General features: G+C 33.8%; 1 protein-coding gene across 1 annotated transcript in view; it reads right to left on the bottom strand.

Annotated features, from left to right (window-relative positions):
- SPON1 (spondin 1) overlaps positions 1-12,472 on the bottom strand; it is a 187,073-nt gene that overhangs the window by 11,822 nt on the left and 162,779 nt on the right. The window lies entirely within an intron of this gene.

Here is a 12,472-nt window from a genome sequence, read left to right on the forward strand (position 1 = left end):
AAACATCTATTTTATATATAATATATATTTAAAATATATACATACATAATATGTATGTTTTATAGTATTATATTAATACTCTAATAGAGATGTACAAATACAGAGCTGCAGCAGTGTGCTTATACATTAGTGGAATAATAATAATAATAATAATAATAATAATAATAATAATAATAATAATAATAATAATAATAATAATAATAATAATAATAATAATAATATCTGTCAAAACACTTGTAAAAATGAGGGTTAAAATTTTTATAATATCTTGGTTGCTGGGCTTCTTTTTAGCCCCCCCACCAAAAAAAAAAAAAGGTAACAATGCCAAAAATTCTTGGGAGTGCTACTGTGAGTGCAGAAAAGAACTAATTAATGGAGTTTTAATGCTCATGTAAGTGAGAGATGAGTGGTCAGTGCCAGCCCTGGAGGCTTCAGCCAAGATTTTTTTGGAACACCTCTGTCATTCCCTGGGGAAGGAATCTGCTGAGTGACCCTGTGCTCTCCATGCTGACAGCAGCTCCCACGTTCCTGTGCAAATGGCAATAAAATCAGCCCTGACTGGAGAAGTCTGGAAGCTTTCATAGCGTTTTTCTCCTGAGCAACAACAAATGCAGAGTTATTAAAGGTATTATTTTGGTAATTCTGTTCTAAATTCTGCTCTGATGTCTACGCAAATTTTCTTCAGCTACAGGACTTGGGTTAATAGAGTCAAGTCAAAGATTTGTTGGTTTTTTTCCTTTTCAGTTTTATGCCAAAATACACCGGTTCAGAGCATCTAAAGACCACATTTATTTTAAATGTCATACATTTTTGCAGTCTTATTTGTCCTTTCTATTTTAGTTAGGTAACCAGTAATAAAGCCCATGCATGCTTAATAGTGCACAGACACTGTTCTACTGTAGTCATAAAGAGTTTGTTCTTCCTATAAACACTTATAAAAATGTGGTATTTATTTGTGAGGTTTTATTCTGGCTCAAAGCACTCTCAGTACATTAAAAAAAGCAGAACAGCTCAAAGGCAATGATTTTTTTAGTAGTTATCACCAAGTTTCAAAAGTAAGATTTCTAAAAGTTAGCGTGTTTATTTCCCCTATAAGAGGCAAGTTAAGAAGGATTCGTTAATGTGTAAAATGTTCTTCCCACTTCTGTTCCAGAGCCTTTAGAAGTTGTTTCTTGCTGTGTAAATTATCTTACATTGAATTAAAGACTCTGAGAAGAAGAGTTGCTAAGTATTTGATGTCATTAATCCTGCCTTTCCCAGAAAGGAATGCAAATGACTCTTTTTTTCATTAGAGATAGAAGTCTGATTTCAGTTTGTCTAATGCAAAGTCATAAAATAATGAATGACGGTATCAACTTCCCTCAGTGAATGCAGTATCCTGATATATTTGTCGAGCACAGAGCTGTGATTAGTCTTTAAAAGCCTATTAAGTGACTTCAAGTAGCTGAAGGATTTACTGCATTATAAGGGTTTCTACAAATTCCCTGTAGGAATTCTATATTTCAAACAGGGTAAGAAATACACTCTAAAACTAACAGAGAGATGTGTGCTTGTGTAGCTGATCTTTAGATGGAAAATATGTCTAATATGGACATGGCAGAGCATAATATCCATCATTATATTCATATAATAAATAAATGTGTGTATTTAAATATATTTAATTATATATTTATATTTATATTATATTTTATATATTATAATTTAAATATATTTATAATTAAATAAATGATAGCTGTATTTAAATTATAACAATATCAGTGTTGAAATCCTGTTAAGGATCAGTGTGAGAGTCACTCTGGCTCCATGACTTTGGATGTGTTAAATATCAATAAACTTGGGCCTGACATCATTTTCTAATTCAGAGCAGTTTGCCAAAAACCACATATCTTCTGCTCCTTTGTTAGGGCAGATAGATAATATTATGGGCATTTTACTGTATTTTATCCTGTAACAGAAATGTGAAAATTCATACAAATTAATTACAAAATTAATTAAATACAAAATAATTTGAAATAATTAAATACAATAATTAATTAAATACAAAAGGACTGTTCTCTTCTCTTCCTTCCTCCACCCCTCTGCAGACATTTTTATATAATATAGTAATATTATCATAATATTATTATATCATATAACATAATAATAAATTATATATATATATAATAATGTCAAATGCACACAAATTTGATAAGTGTCTGTAAGGAGTATGGATACAAAGTTGAATTTGTTTTTTAATGTTGCCCAACATCCAAAATCCAGAGTTCTTCCTGAGCTGCTGTAATTCAGGGGAACAGGAGAGATCAAAGGCACCACCCATAACTTCTACCCTGTAGGGGTGGGCACAGACTGGGTTTATACAACAATAAACTCTGGGGGGTTTTGTTAGATTTTTAATTATCTGACAAATTTCAGCTGTTTCCAGTATCCACATGAATGACAGATTTATGAAGCTGGCAGGAACCTAAATTCTTCCTCAGCAGCATATCTGCCTCAAATGCCCTTTTGTGGATCTCCATGAAGGAAACCAGTGCAAAAATGTATTCAGCACACCCTAAACCCAACCTTTTTCATTTTTCATTTTTATATTGTCAACGCTGTGGATAAAATAGGAATTTGGATCATCTTTTTGCCCTTTAAAAATTTTAGGAAGTATTTTTGTGCAACAGGTTGAGCACATCTGGTTGAGCCCACAGGAAAGCCTGAAGTGCAAATCATTTGTGAGTTTTCTGCAGGAGACAAACGTGTCCCTTTTCCTTGCCCTGCACAAATAAGTAAATAAAATAAAAAATAAATAAAATAAATAAAATAAATAAAAAATTAAAAAATAAAATAAAATAAATAAAATAAATAAAATAAATAAAATAAATAAAATAAATAAATAAATAAATAAAATTAAATAAAATAAATAAATAAATAAAATAAATGGAATAAATAAATAAAATAAATAAAATAAATAAAATAAATAAAATTAATAAAATAAATAAAAAATTAAAAAATAAAATAAAATAAATAATTTTTTTAAATATAAAACAAACAAACAAATAAATAAATAAATAAAATGGAATAAATAAATAAATAAAATAAATAAAATAAATAAAATAAAATAAATAATTTTTTTAAAAAATAAAATAAATAAAATAAATAAAATAAATAAAATAAATAAATAAAATAAATAAATAAAATAAATAAATAAAATAAAATAAATAAAATAAATAAAAAATTAAATAAATAATATCAATAAAATAAATAAAATAAATTAAACCAGAGGGAAATGAGAGTTGCAGAGCAAATCCTGCCCATTAGGAAAGTGCCAGGTGAGAGCCCCAGGAGCAGGGGAGCCCTGGTTCTCCCTGGCTGGAGCAGGCTGTACTTTTCCACTCAGCAGCCTGCTGGCAATTCCTGTCTCACAGCACAGAGTGAGATGCAGCATCCTGCATCCTAATACTTCTCATTTCCTTTCTTTCCAGCCAGCTTCATTTTTGGTAGCATTTAGGATCTCCAGCTACAGGGATGCCATGTGCTGAGCAGTGGAGGAAAATGGTCTTTTATTTTCCTCTCTATTTTTGTGTTTTGTGGTGTTTGGGACTGTGGCTTTTTACCAGTTTCTTCTTTTTCTTTATTTGTTTGGGGTTTTTTTTCCCCTTTTAAGGCTGAAAGAGCACAAACATGATTTTGCTTCCCAAGTTTTCTCCCTAAGTGACAAGCTGGCTGCTATCACTGCTGGGGGTGGGGGTTAAGGAAGACTTTGACAAACCAACAGAAAACTCAGTTTGCTGTAAGACACGTTTTTGAGTGTTGAATCAATATTGCTGTGTTCTGCTGAGGTCCACCAGAAAGGTAAGAGAGCACACATGAGGAAGGTGGTTGTGGAGAGTTGCTGAATAAAAATAGCAAGAAAAAAAAATTCTTGGAAAAATCAAACTTTATGGTTACTTTTGGTTTAATATTTGATTAGCAAAGTAAAAGAAGTGATTAGCAAGTAAAAGAAGAAACAAAGGACAGCCTTAGCATATATTTTTTTTTTTTTGGTAATAAGACCATTTATAGGGTTGAGATTTTTACCCCCATTCAAAATTAAATTCTAATTCAGGCAGTATGATAGATTTTATGCAGGGAGGAAAAAAAGCTGATATATACCATGGACTGAATAACTCTGTGCACAGTAAGTTTGGTGGAAATAGCTTACACCTCTCCAAATTTTTTCACAGAGATGTGTTAAGGTAAAATCACCCTAACCCCATCCTTTGAGTCTGGATCCTAGATTGATTTGAGTGTGCCAGGATCTGATCTCACTTGTGCCCAGGATGATGCAGCAGCCTTTTCAAATGGGAAGCAAAAAGTGGAAACAGAAACCATCCTAAGTGTGATCAGAGGCAGGGGGTTGAAATCTCTGTTGTCCACATTGCCACTGCTTTTGTCTCATGGGTCCTGATGATCAGAAAACACTTTTTTTTTTCTTTTTAATGAAGTATCTAGCTGAATTAAAATTTTAATTAAGTGTTAAAATGAATATTTTCACAGCTACTAAATGGACTTTCCATTCTTCCTCTAGTAAGCAAAAGCAGCATCCTTCTTTTTTTAGAGCCTTGCACCACATCTACAATTTCCAGGATGAACATTCCTGTTTACTCATCTTTGGAACCTTTTGCTATTGATACAAATAACACTGAGAGCATGGAACACACCCTTCACACCCTTGAGCTTCCTACCAGCAGCACCCACACAACCTCTCCTCTGCTGAACACACATTAAAGTCAGAACACCCTGAAAAGTGAAGAAGCTTCTAAGAAAAGAAAGGAAGAGAATTAGGACTTCAAACTGAATGGAAAATACTCTTAGAAGTCTGCAAACAGAAGAAATTGGATGGAATTGTTATGATGGCCTCGTTTAGATGATGCATTACAGAGAAAACCATTTATGAAGTGATGGAAATCACTGCATGGACAGCAAAGTTTTGTGCACAGGGATCAACACCTGAACATAAACCCAGAATTTCAGGATGGGGAGAATCTTTAATTCTGACTAAATGCAGGGCAGCTAAGCACTTTAACCAATGAATAATTTAAAGATGTGTATGTCCCAAAAGGATCAGGGAAAGGAAAGCTACAATAACCTGAGCACTGAAATAACCTGAGCACTGAATCAACAAAATTTGACTGACATCCATACAAAAAGCTGAAAAGTTGAAAAGTTGAAAAGCACATTAATGCCAAGCTGTTGGTTTCTCTGAGCACCAAAACAGAGAAGGTGACAGTAGGAGTCTGGATATTTTATTTCATAGGGAAAGATTGAAGAAAGCCAGAAAACTTCTTATAGATTTAGCATTTGGATTATGAAAACCCCTACATAACAACCTCTTACCTTGCTGTGTGGCAGCTTTTAAAGTGAGAATGTTGCTATAACCAGTTAAAAGGGGTGGATATGGCACCAAATACTGAACTAGGGGATTATATCATTACCTCTGGCATTTAAACCACTCATCAGACCAAATGCTGCTCTAAAATATCATTAATCTGGTTGTTTTAAGAAAGCATGATGAAAGGAAGGGACTTGGTGCACACATTTCAGGTGTTTTGTCCTCTAAGCATGCCTGGATTGCTGCTGCAGATGATAATGAGATATTTCTTCATTAACACATCAGCTCTTTGATTTAGTGCCTTCATTCATCGATGGGCATACCTTGATGATGTGATTAACAAATGTGAGAGGTTTTCCACACTGAAAGAAAATCTCAGGTAGCTCAAGTTAGGACTGCAGCTTCTGAAACTGCAGATTTTTTGGTGTTCTTTGCAGTTTGTCACAAAAAAAAGGTATGGCTATGGTGCTGGCAATATTTCCTATTGTTTAGAGGAACTTTGTGCCCCTTCTTAGATTATTTACTGTGCATTTACAATCAAGCCATGTTTCAGGAGTCACTGGACGGATTCAGGAAATTTCTCTTTGTTTCCCAGGAGCTTTGGGGCTACAAATTGTCTGCCTGGAGTAATTACAGCTGTATTTATTTCCAAAGGGGTGTTGTAAGAGCACTGCTGCTCTGTCTCTGTCTCCTTTTTCACCTGGCTGCTCTGCAAACCCTTCTTCAGAGCAGCTCTTCAACCATCCCAGCCTGAGCCCTGATCCTCTCCTCCCCATCAGCAGCACCAGACCAACAGCACTGACCCATTTATACCATGAACTCTCATTTGATACCAATTTAACTCACTCTGAGTACTAGATTGCAGCAAATATCTTTTTTCTCCAAAAGATTCCATGAGGCTATTGATTGGAATGCCTAAAAAATGAGGATATTCCTTCAAAACCCCTTAAAAAATTTAAAAGTAATACTGTCCTACTTCTCAAGAGCATTTAATTTGCAAATATCCTAAGATGGGAATTGTATTTTGGGTTCCCCCAGTCCCAGTGTAACCTCTGAAGATTCCCAGCACCTTAATTAATAAAATGAACATTCCAGTTTATCCAGCATCCCCCTCCATCCAGCCTTTGGGTGGCTGGAGACGGGAACTGGAGCAAACATTTAATTATCATTTCACTAATAACAAAATGCTAAGGGGGAACAATTAGCAGCTTGGAATTTTGCAAAGAGAGCTGTGCTCAGCAGAAATTGAAGTGGGAAATCACCCCAGATACTCAGAGGGTGTTTACACCAGGGTGGGGAGGAGGGATTAGCGAGGACACGTGGAATGGCATGGAAATGATGCTGATGTGATCACTCACCAAATCACAAAGGGAAATTATTTTGGCTCAAGGAAAGACAGCAGATGGTTGGGAAATAGACATAAAACTGTAACTACCAATGGGAGGAACATGTAGAGAATGAGAAAAAAGCACAGGGTGAGATGTTTGCAGAACGGGATGAGGAAGTTTGGATTAATTGCATGGCCATTAATTTCCATGAACAATGGAACAATAAAGTTCTTGCAGGGATTCTTCTTAGCTAAATCTTTCCTATGGTTTAATACTCTACTTTTTCCTTGCCTAGTGACATTTGAATTTTAAGTAGAAAGTAGCTGGTGACAGAAAATGCCATATGTGCTTGCTCTGACAAAAATCATCACTACAATTTTTTTTTCTTTCCCAACAAACACATATGTTCTTACCTAGAACTTTTCTTTCCTTGAGATTGGATTGTGAATTTCTTAACGTGGGTGTCAGACCATCTGTCAGACAATGAAGTTTCCCTAGGTCTCTTACCCATTCCACTTAAGACAATTCTTTTTTTTCCATAAGTGTGATGTAGTTCTGGGATTTATTTTTTTTTAGTCAACACTTAATAAATGGATATAACTCTAAATGGCACTCAGCTGACATGGATTCAGGTAACAGGTCACAGTAGCATGGGAATAGATACCAAGAGAGGCAGAAATTTGTCACCTTGAGCTGCTAAAACTCAACTCAGCAGTGTTTTGTCCTGATGTCTGGGAAAAAATAAGAGAATGGGTTATTTTCTCATTTAAATGGAGCTCTGTGGAGACATTGAGATGGAACAAACAAGTTTTGAGGGCAGTGAATGTTGTTGGGTTCACTCATTCCTGTTAAGTTCCTGAAATAACAATAAAATGGGAATTCATATTAATAAAGGTTTTATATTCCATTAATTATCCAAATATATAGACACACTTTAAGGCCAGTCTCACCCTGTCTCAAATAAAAATGCCTGCTGTTCTATAGGGATTTTAAAAAATGTGTTATCACTGAGATTTTTGGGTTTGGTGTGAGAGATATGTCTACTTTATGGGGAAAAAAAAAATAGAATTTATATTTAAATAAACCCCCAAAAACACAAATAGAATTTATTCTTTCCAAGATGAAAGAACATTTTGAAGTCAGAGCCTTTTAAAACGAAGGGGCTTTGATGAGGTTTGCTGGTGGATGATGTGTTCATCCAACAAAAACTTCTCCTGCATCAGCTCTCAGGGGTTCAGGGACACACCTAAACCTGTAGGACAGGACAGGGTGAAGGAATGAGATGCAGCAGGAAGGAAGGATGAAGCACAGGAAATTTTTTGACATAAAATACAGTTTAACCATGAGCCAAATGCAGAGCTGGAGCACTCAGAGCTATTTCACAGCTGCAGAGAAATTCATGTATTTTAATTCACGTTATCAAAACTCACAGCTGACTTTTCCCCTGTATTTTGGTGTTTTTTATATTGGATTGTCCTTTCTGCATTACTGTCTCTGATTAGATTGGGGGTTAGCATTCTATTTTTGGCAAATATTAAACTCCACTGGACGAGTCCCAGCCATCAATAAAATCACAAAAGGAGAAAATAGCTGAGCCAGACACATCATTGTGTCACCATAGAAACACGAGGTTCTGTCTGGCCTCCTCATTCCTGTCCACAAAACCTCCAAACTTTGAAAACTGGTACCATTTTGGGGAAGGAAATTTAATTTCCAGCAGGATTGACAGATCTCTTACCCCATTTTAGGGTAGGCAGCACGATGTGACAGTGGGAGATGACAAGATGAGGATTCCTGGGGGGGAAAAATGATCCTCCAGAGATTTAATAATAAATAAAATATAAAAATAATAAAATAGAATATAAAATAATAAAATAAAATAGAATAAAAAATAAAGACACAGGCCATAGTGGCACCATTGAAACAAAATGTTGCCTGGCAAGAATAAAAATAGCTGCTCGATAGGACAACAGAAACTGGGGGAAAACAACAGAAACCTCTGCAGGAAATCTTAATTATTTTAAGAAACAACTAAAATTAATCTGACTTTTGATGCTCCAATTGTACATCCACATTCATAAAAGGTTATATTAGAAAGATCAGAGCTGCCAGAACACCAAATTTCCATTTTTTCCTGACACATCCTTTTGTGGGAGCGGGTACCAGGGAAGGACTAGAAAGTTCTGGGAGCATTCATTGTTGCTTCCAAAGCTTTTGTCTAACTGGATCTGCTGAAAATCCAAAGCCAGAAATGGCTTTTAAATGGATTTTTAAAGATTTCACTCCTGTTCCCTTCTGAGGAGTTGACTGTGGGACCTGAGTTTTTTAAAACACAAAATATTTTCATCATCTCTGCATGACACCCGCTGAGGAAGTTTTTTTGCCACACAGCTCTGACAAAAGATGTCACCCAAAAACTGAGTACACAACTCTGAACAACATTTTTACTTTCATTGAAGTACTTTTCTTTTTGTTTCTTTGCTATAGAATGTGTTTTTCCTCTGATAAATGTCTTCTTTATGCCTTTGTTATATTTCCTGTGAATGCTTTTACTCTAAAGAAATTAGTTTCTGTGGAAATTAGCTTGAGTTTATCTATTTTTTTAATTTTTTTTTAGTTTCAAGGCTTGAAGATTTATTTATTTTTTTTACTTGTAATTGATGTAAGGAAAACATCATTATTGTGATAAAGAATGAAGTTTTTTTCACATTTACATCTGTTTATGTATTCTATAAATTCAGGTCTTGATTATGTCTCGCAAGAGTAATTCTGCCAGAATTCAAATGGCAATTCCCATGTGCTGCTTCCCTCCACTTCCTCCTGCAGTTTCACCAAAACAGCTCACTTTAACCATCAAAAACTGCTTTTTATTCCTGAAAGCTTCAAATGTCTCCCCCATCAGCCTGAGCTCCGTGTTCTGATTAATTCTCACCGCGTTTCTTCGGATTTCCCTGTGGCCTCTGCAGAATTTGTGCTCATCCAGTGATGGCATCCCAGAGAAAGAGAATTTCTGAAGGAATAATGAGCTACCAGAGGTTACCAAGCAATGAGGAACTCAGAGATTGCTGGGAATTCATTAAACTCCATCAGGTTTGGAGGAGTTTTTTCAACTCATTGATCGCCGAGTCATTTTTCCAAAGGATGGCAACACAAAACCTCAATCAATAAACAGCTATTAGAACATCCTAAACACAAGTCAAACATTGTATTTTCCTCCAGCTTGGCATGAAAATTTCAATCAAAAGCATGTAGGGGTTTAAGTTTGGGCAAGACATACAAAATCTTTTTTTAAATATGGCCCTTAAAATACAACATTACCATTTTTATTCTTATAACAGCCTAGCTGGAATTGGAAAGAGACACTTGGGGAATTTAAAAAAAAAATCTTTTCAAGCATCTCAAAATCTAAATCAACTCATCTGTCAAGAGAAAAGCCCATCATAACCCTTCAGAAAAAATAATAAATGAAATAAAAAAGGTGTTTTCTTTCAGGATAACATCAATCCAGCGAGGTGTCAAATCCAACCACATTTCACTCATTTACAATGGCGAGCCACTGAGGATGAATTTGCAGCTCAGACAATTCATCAGCCTCTTCCTCCTCGCCATTCCTCACTCCTTTCATTGTGTTTTTTGTTGTTCATGTTGTTATCACTTGTGCAAATGGCATTTTATATGTTTTATATGTATATTAAATATTTATATATGTATATATTTATATATGTATATATTTATATATGTATATATTTATATAGTTATATTTATATAATTATATATCTATATATAAATATATGTATATATGTATATATTTACATACAAATATTTTATATAATAATAAATCATATATTTATATATTAATATATTGATATTTTATATAGTTATATATTTATATTTTAGATATTTATTTATTTATATAATTATATATTTTATATATTTATGTCTTTATATATATATTTTTATATATATTTATAGATGTACATATTTATATATTTATATACTTATATATTTATATATCTATATATAAATATATGTAAATGTATATATTTATATATAAATATATTTATATATTAATATATTATATATTTATATATTTGTATATTTATATATTTATATATTCATATTTTATATATTTATATATATTTTTATATGTATATATGTATATATTTATATAATTATATATTTTTATATTTTATATATTTTATATATTTATGTATTTATATATATATTTATATATTTATATATAAATATATTTCTATATTTATGTATTTATATATTTTATATATTTAGATTTTATTTTTAAATCAGTTATTCCCTTTTGAGCTGTTCATGCTGTCCACTTTACTCCAGGGACTGATGCTGTTGCTTTTACGACTAGAGATAACACTCTTTTTTTAATTAAATATAACTTTATATATTAAAATAAATTTTAGTTAAAAATAACAGCACCACAGGTCACACCATGTGGTGTTCAATGGGTTAAATGCAGCTATGGAAGGATAGAAAAAACTTGGAAGGTAAGAAAATGCACAAGCTTTTTACTATTTTAAAAGAATTTTACTATTTTACTATTTTAAAAGAATAGTGGAAGTTGAAACCAGATTAATGCAGAATTCACCTGGGAGAAAATATCTAACAAGTAGCTTGAAAAACAGCCATTATAAGGAATATAAGAAGGAATAATAAATAATAATCTTCCTTATTTTTATGTAACCCTTGGTTGACTCTTAGTCACACAAGAAAAGGATTACCCATGCCTGATTTATTTTTCTAATCATTGTTTATAATCAATTTGTATAACCAAATATTAATGACATCCAGTGCAGAGATGATTAAAGGACTGTGATATGAACTTTTCTTATCCCCTTGGAGACAGCAACAAATACAATTTAGACAATGCCCACTACAGCTGCTTAATTGCACTTCATCTGTATTTTGCCTCTCTGAATGCCAATTAAACCCAAATTCAAGTGTTCATGGTCAAATGTGGGCTTTTGTTGTTTGCTTTTAATCTCAGCAGGGTGAGGACTCAGTGAATAACTCACTCATTTTTGTTGTACATTTTTATGGGTTACATTTGATACCAACACCACCTATTTATGGGCAGGGATTTATTTCTGCAAGCCAGGAAATCATTTCATCACTCTTAACGGGACAGGACAAGGGTTACATCAACTGAAAACGAGCAACCAACCTCAGAATTGACTCCCCCAAAGCAAAACCAAACTTTTGCCACTTCATAATATTTTAAAATAAATAAAGGCACAATTTCAGGTATTTTAAGGGGGTGGATAGGAACTGGTGGGATTTTTTTTTTTCCAATGAATTTTAGTTTGCAAGCTCTGAGGAATTTGGTGTGAATAGTTCTGTCAATCCTTAATAAAACCTTCTAGGGAGATTAATTCCCAGAATTAACTTACAGACATTGCCAGGTGTCCAGTCTGCAGGACTCTGGGTATTTCATCTCTGTTTTTTATCTAAAGCCTCTCTGTTATCAGAGATGAGAGGTGCATTGGCTTAAATCTTCCCCTCTCAACGCTGATTAAAATTTAGAAGAGAGCAGCACTCATCCCTGCCCCTGGGATTCCGAGGGGGAGACAGCAAACATCTGGCTCCAGGGGAAACAGAGGGAGAATTTCTGCCTGGGTTTGGTGTCCCCACACTGAGGCAGAAAATGAGGCACAGCAGCTTTGGGTGGCTCCATGTCCTACTGACACAGCTCAGTGTCTGGAATTCATGGAGCTCCTAAACTGTTGGGGGCAGAAATACAAGATTTATAGTTTTATCTAAC

This window comes from Parus major, chromosome 5 (genome assembly GCF_001522545.3).
Source record: "Parus major isolate Abel chromosome 5, Parus_major1.1, whole genome shotgun sequence".
NCBI classification, from domain to species: Eukaryota; Metazoa; Chordata; class Aves; order Passeriformes; family Paridae; genus Parus; species Parus major.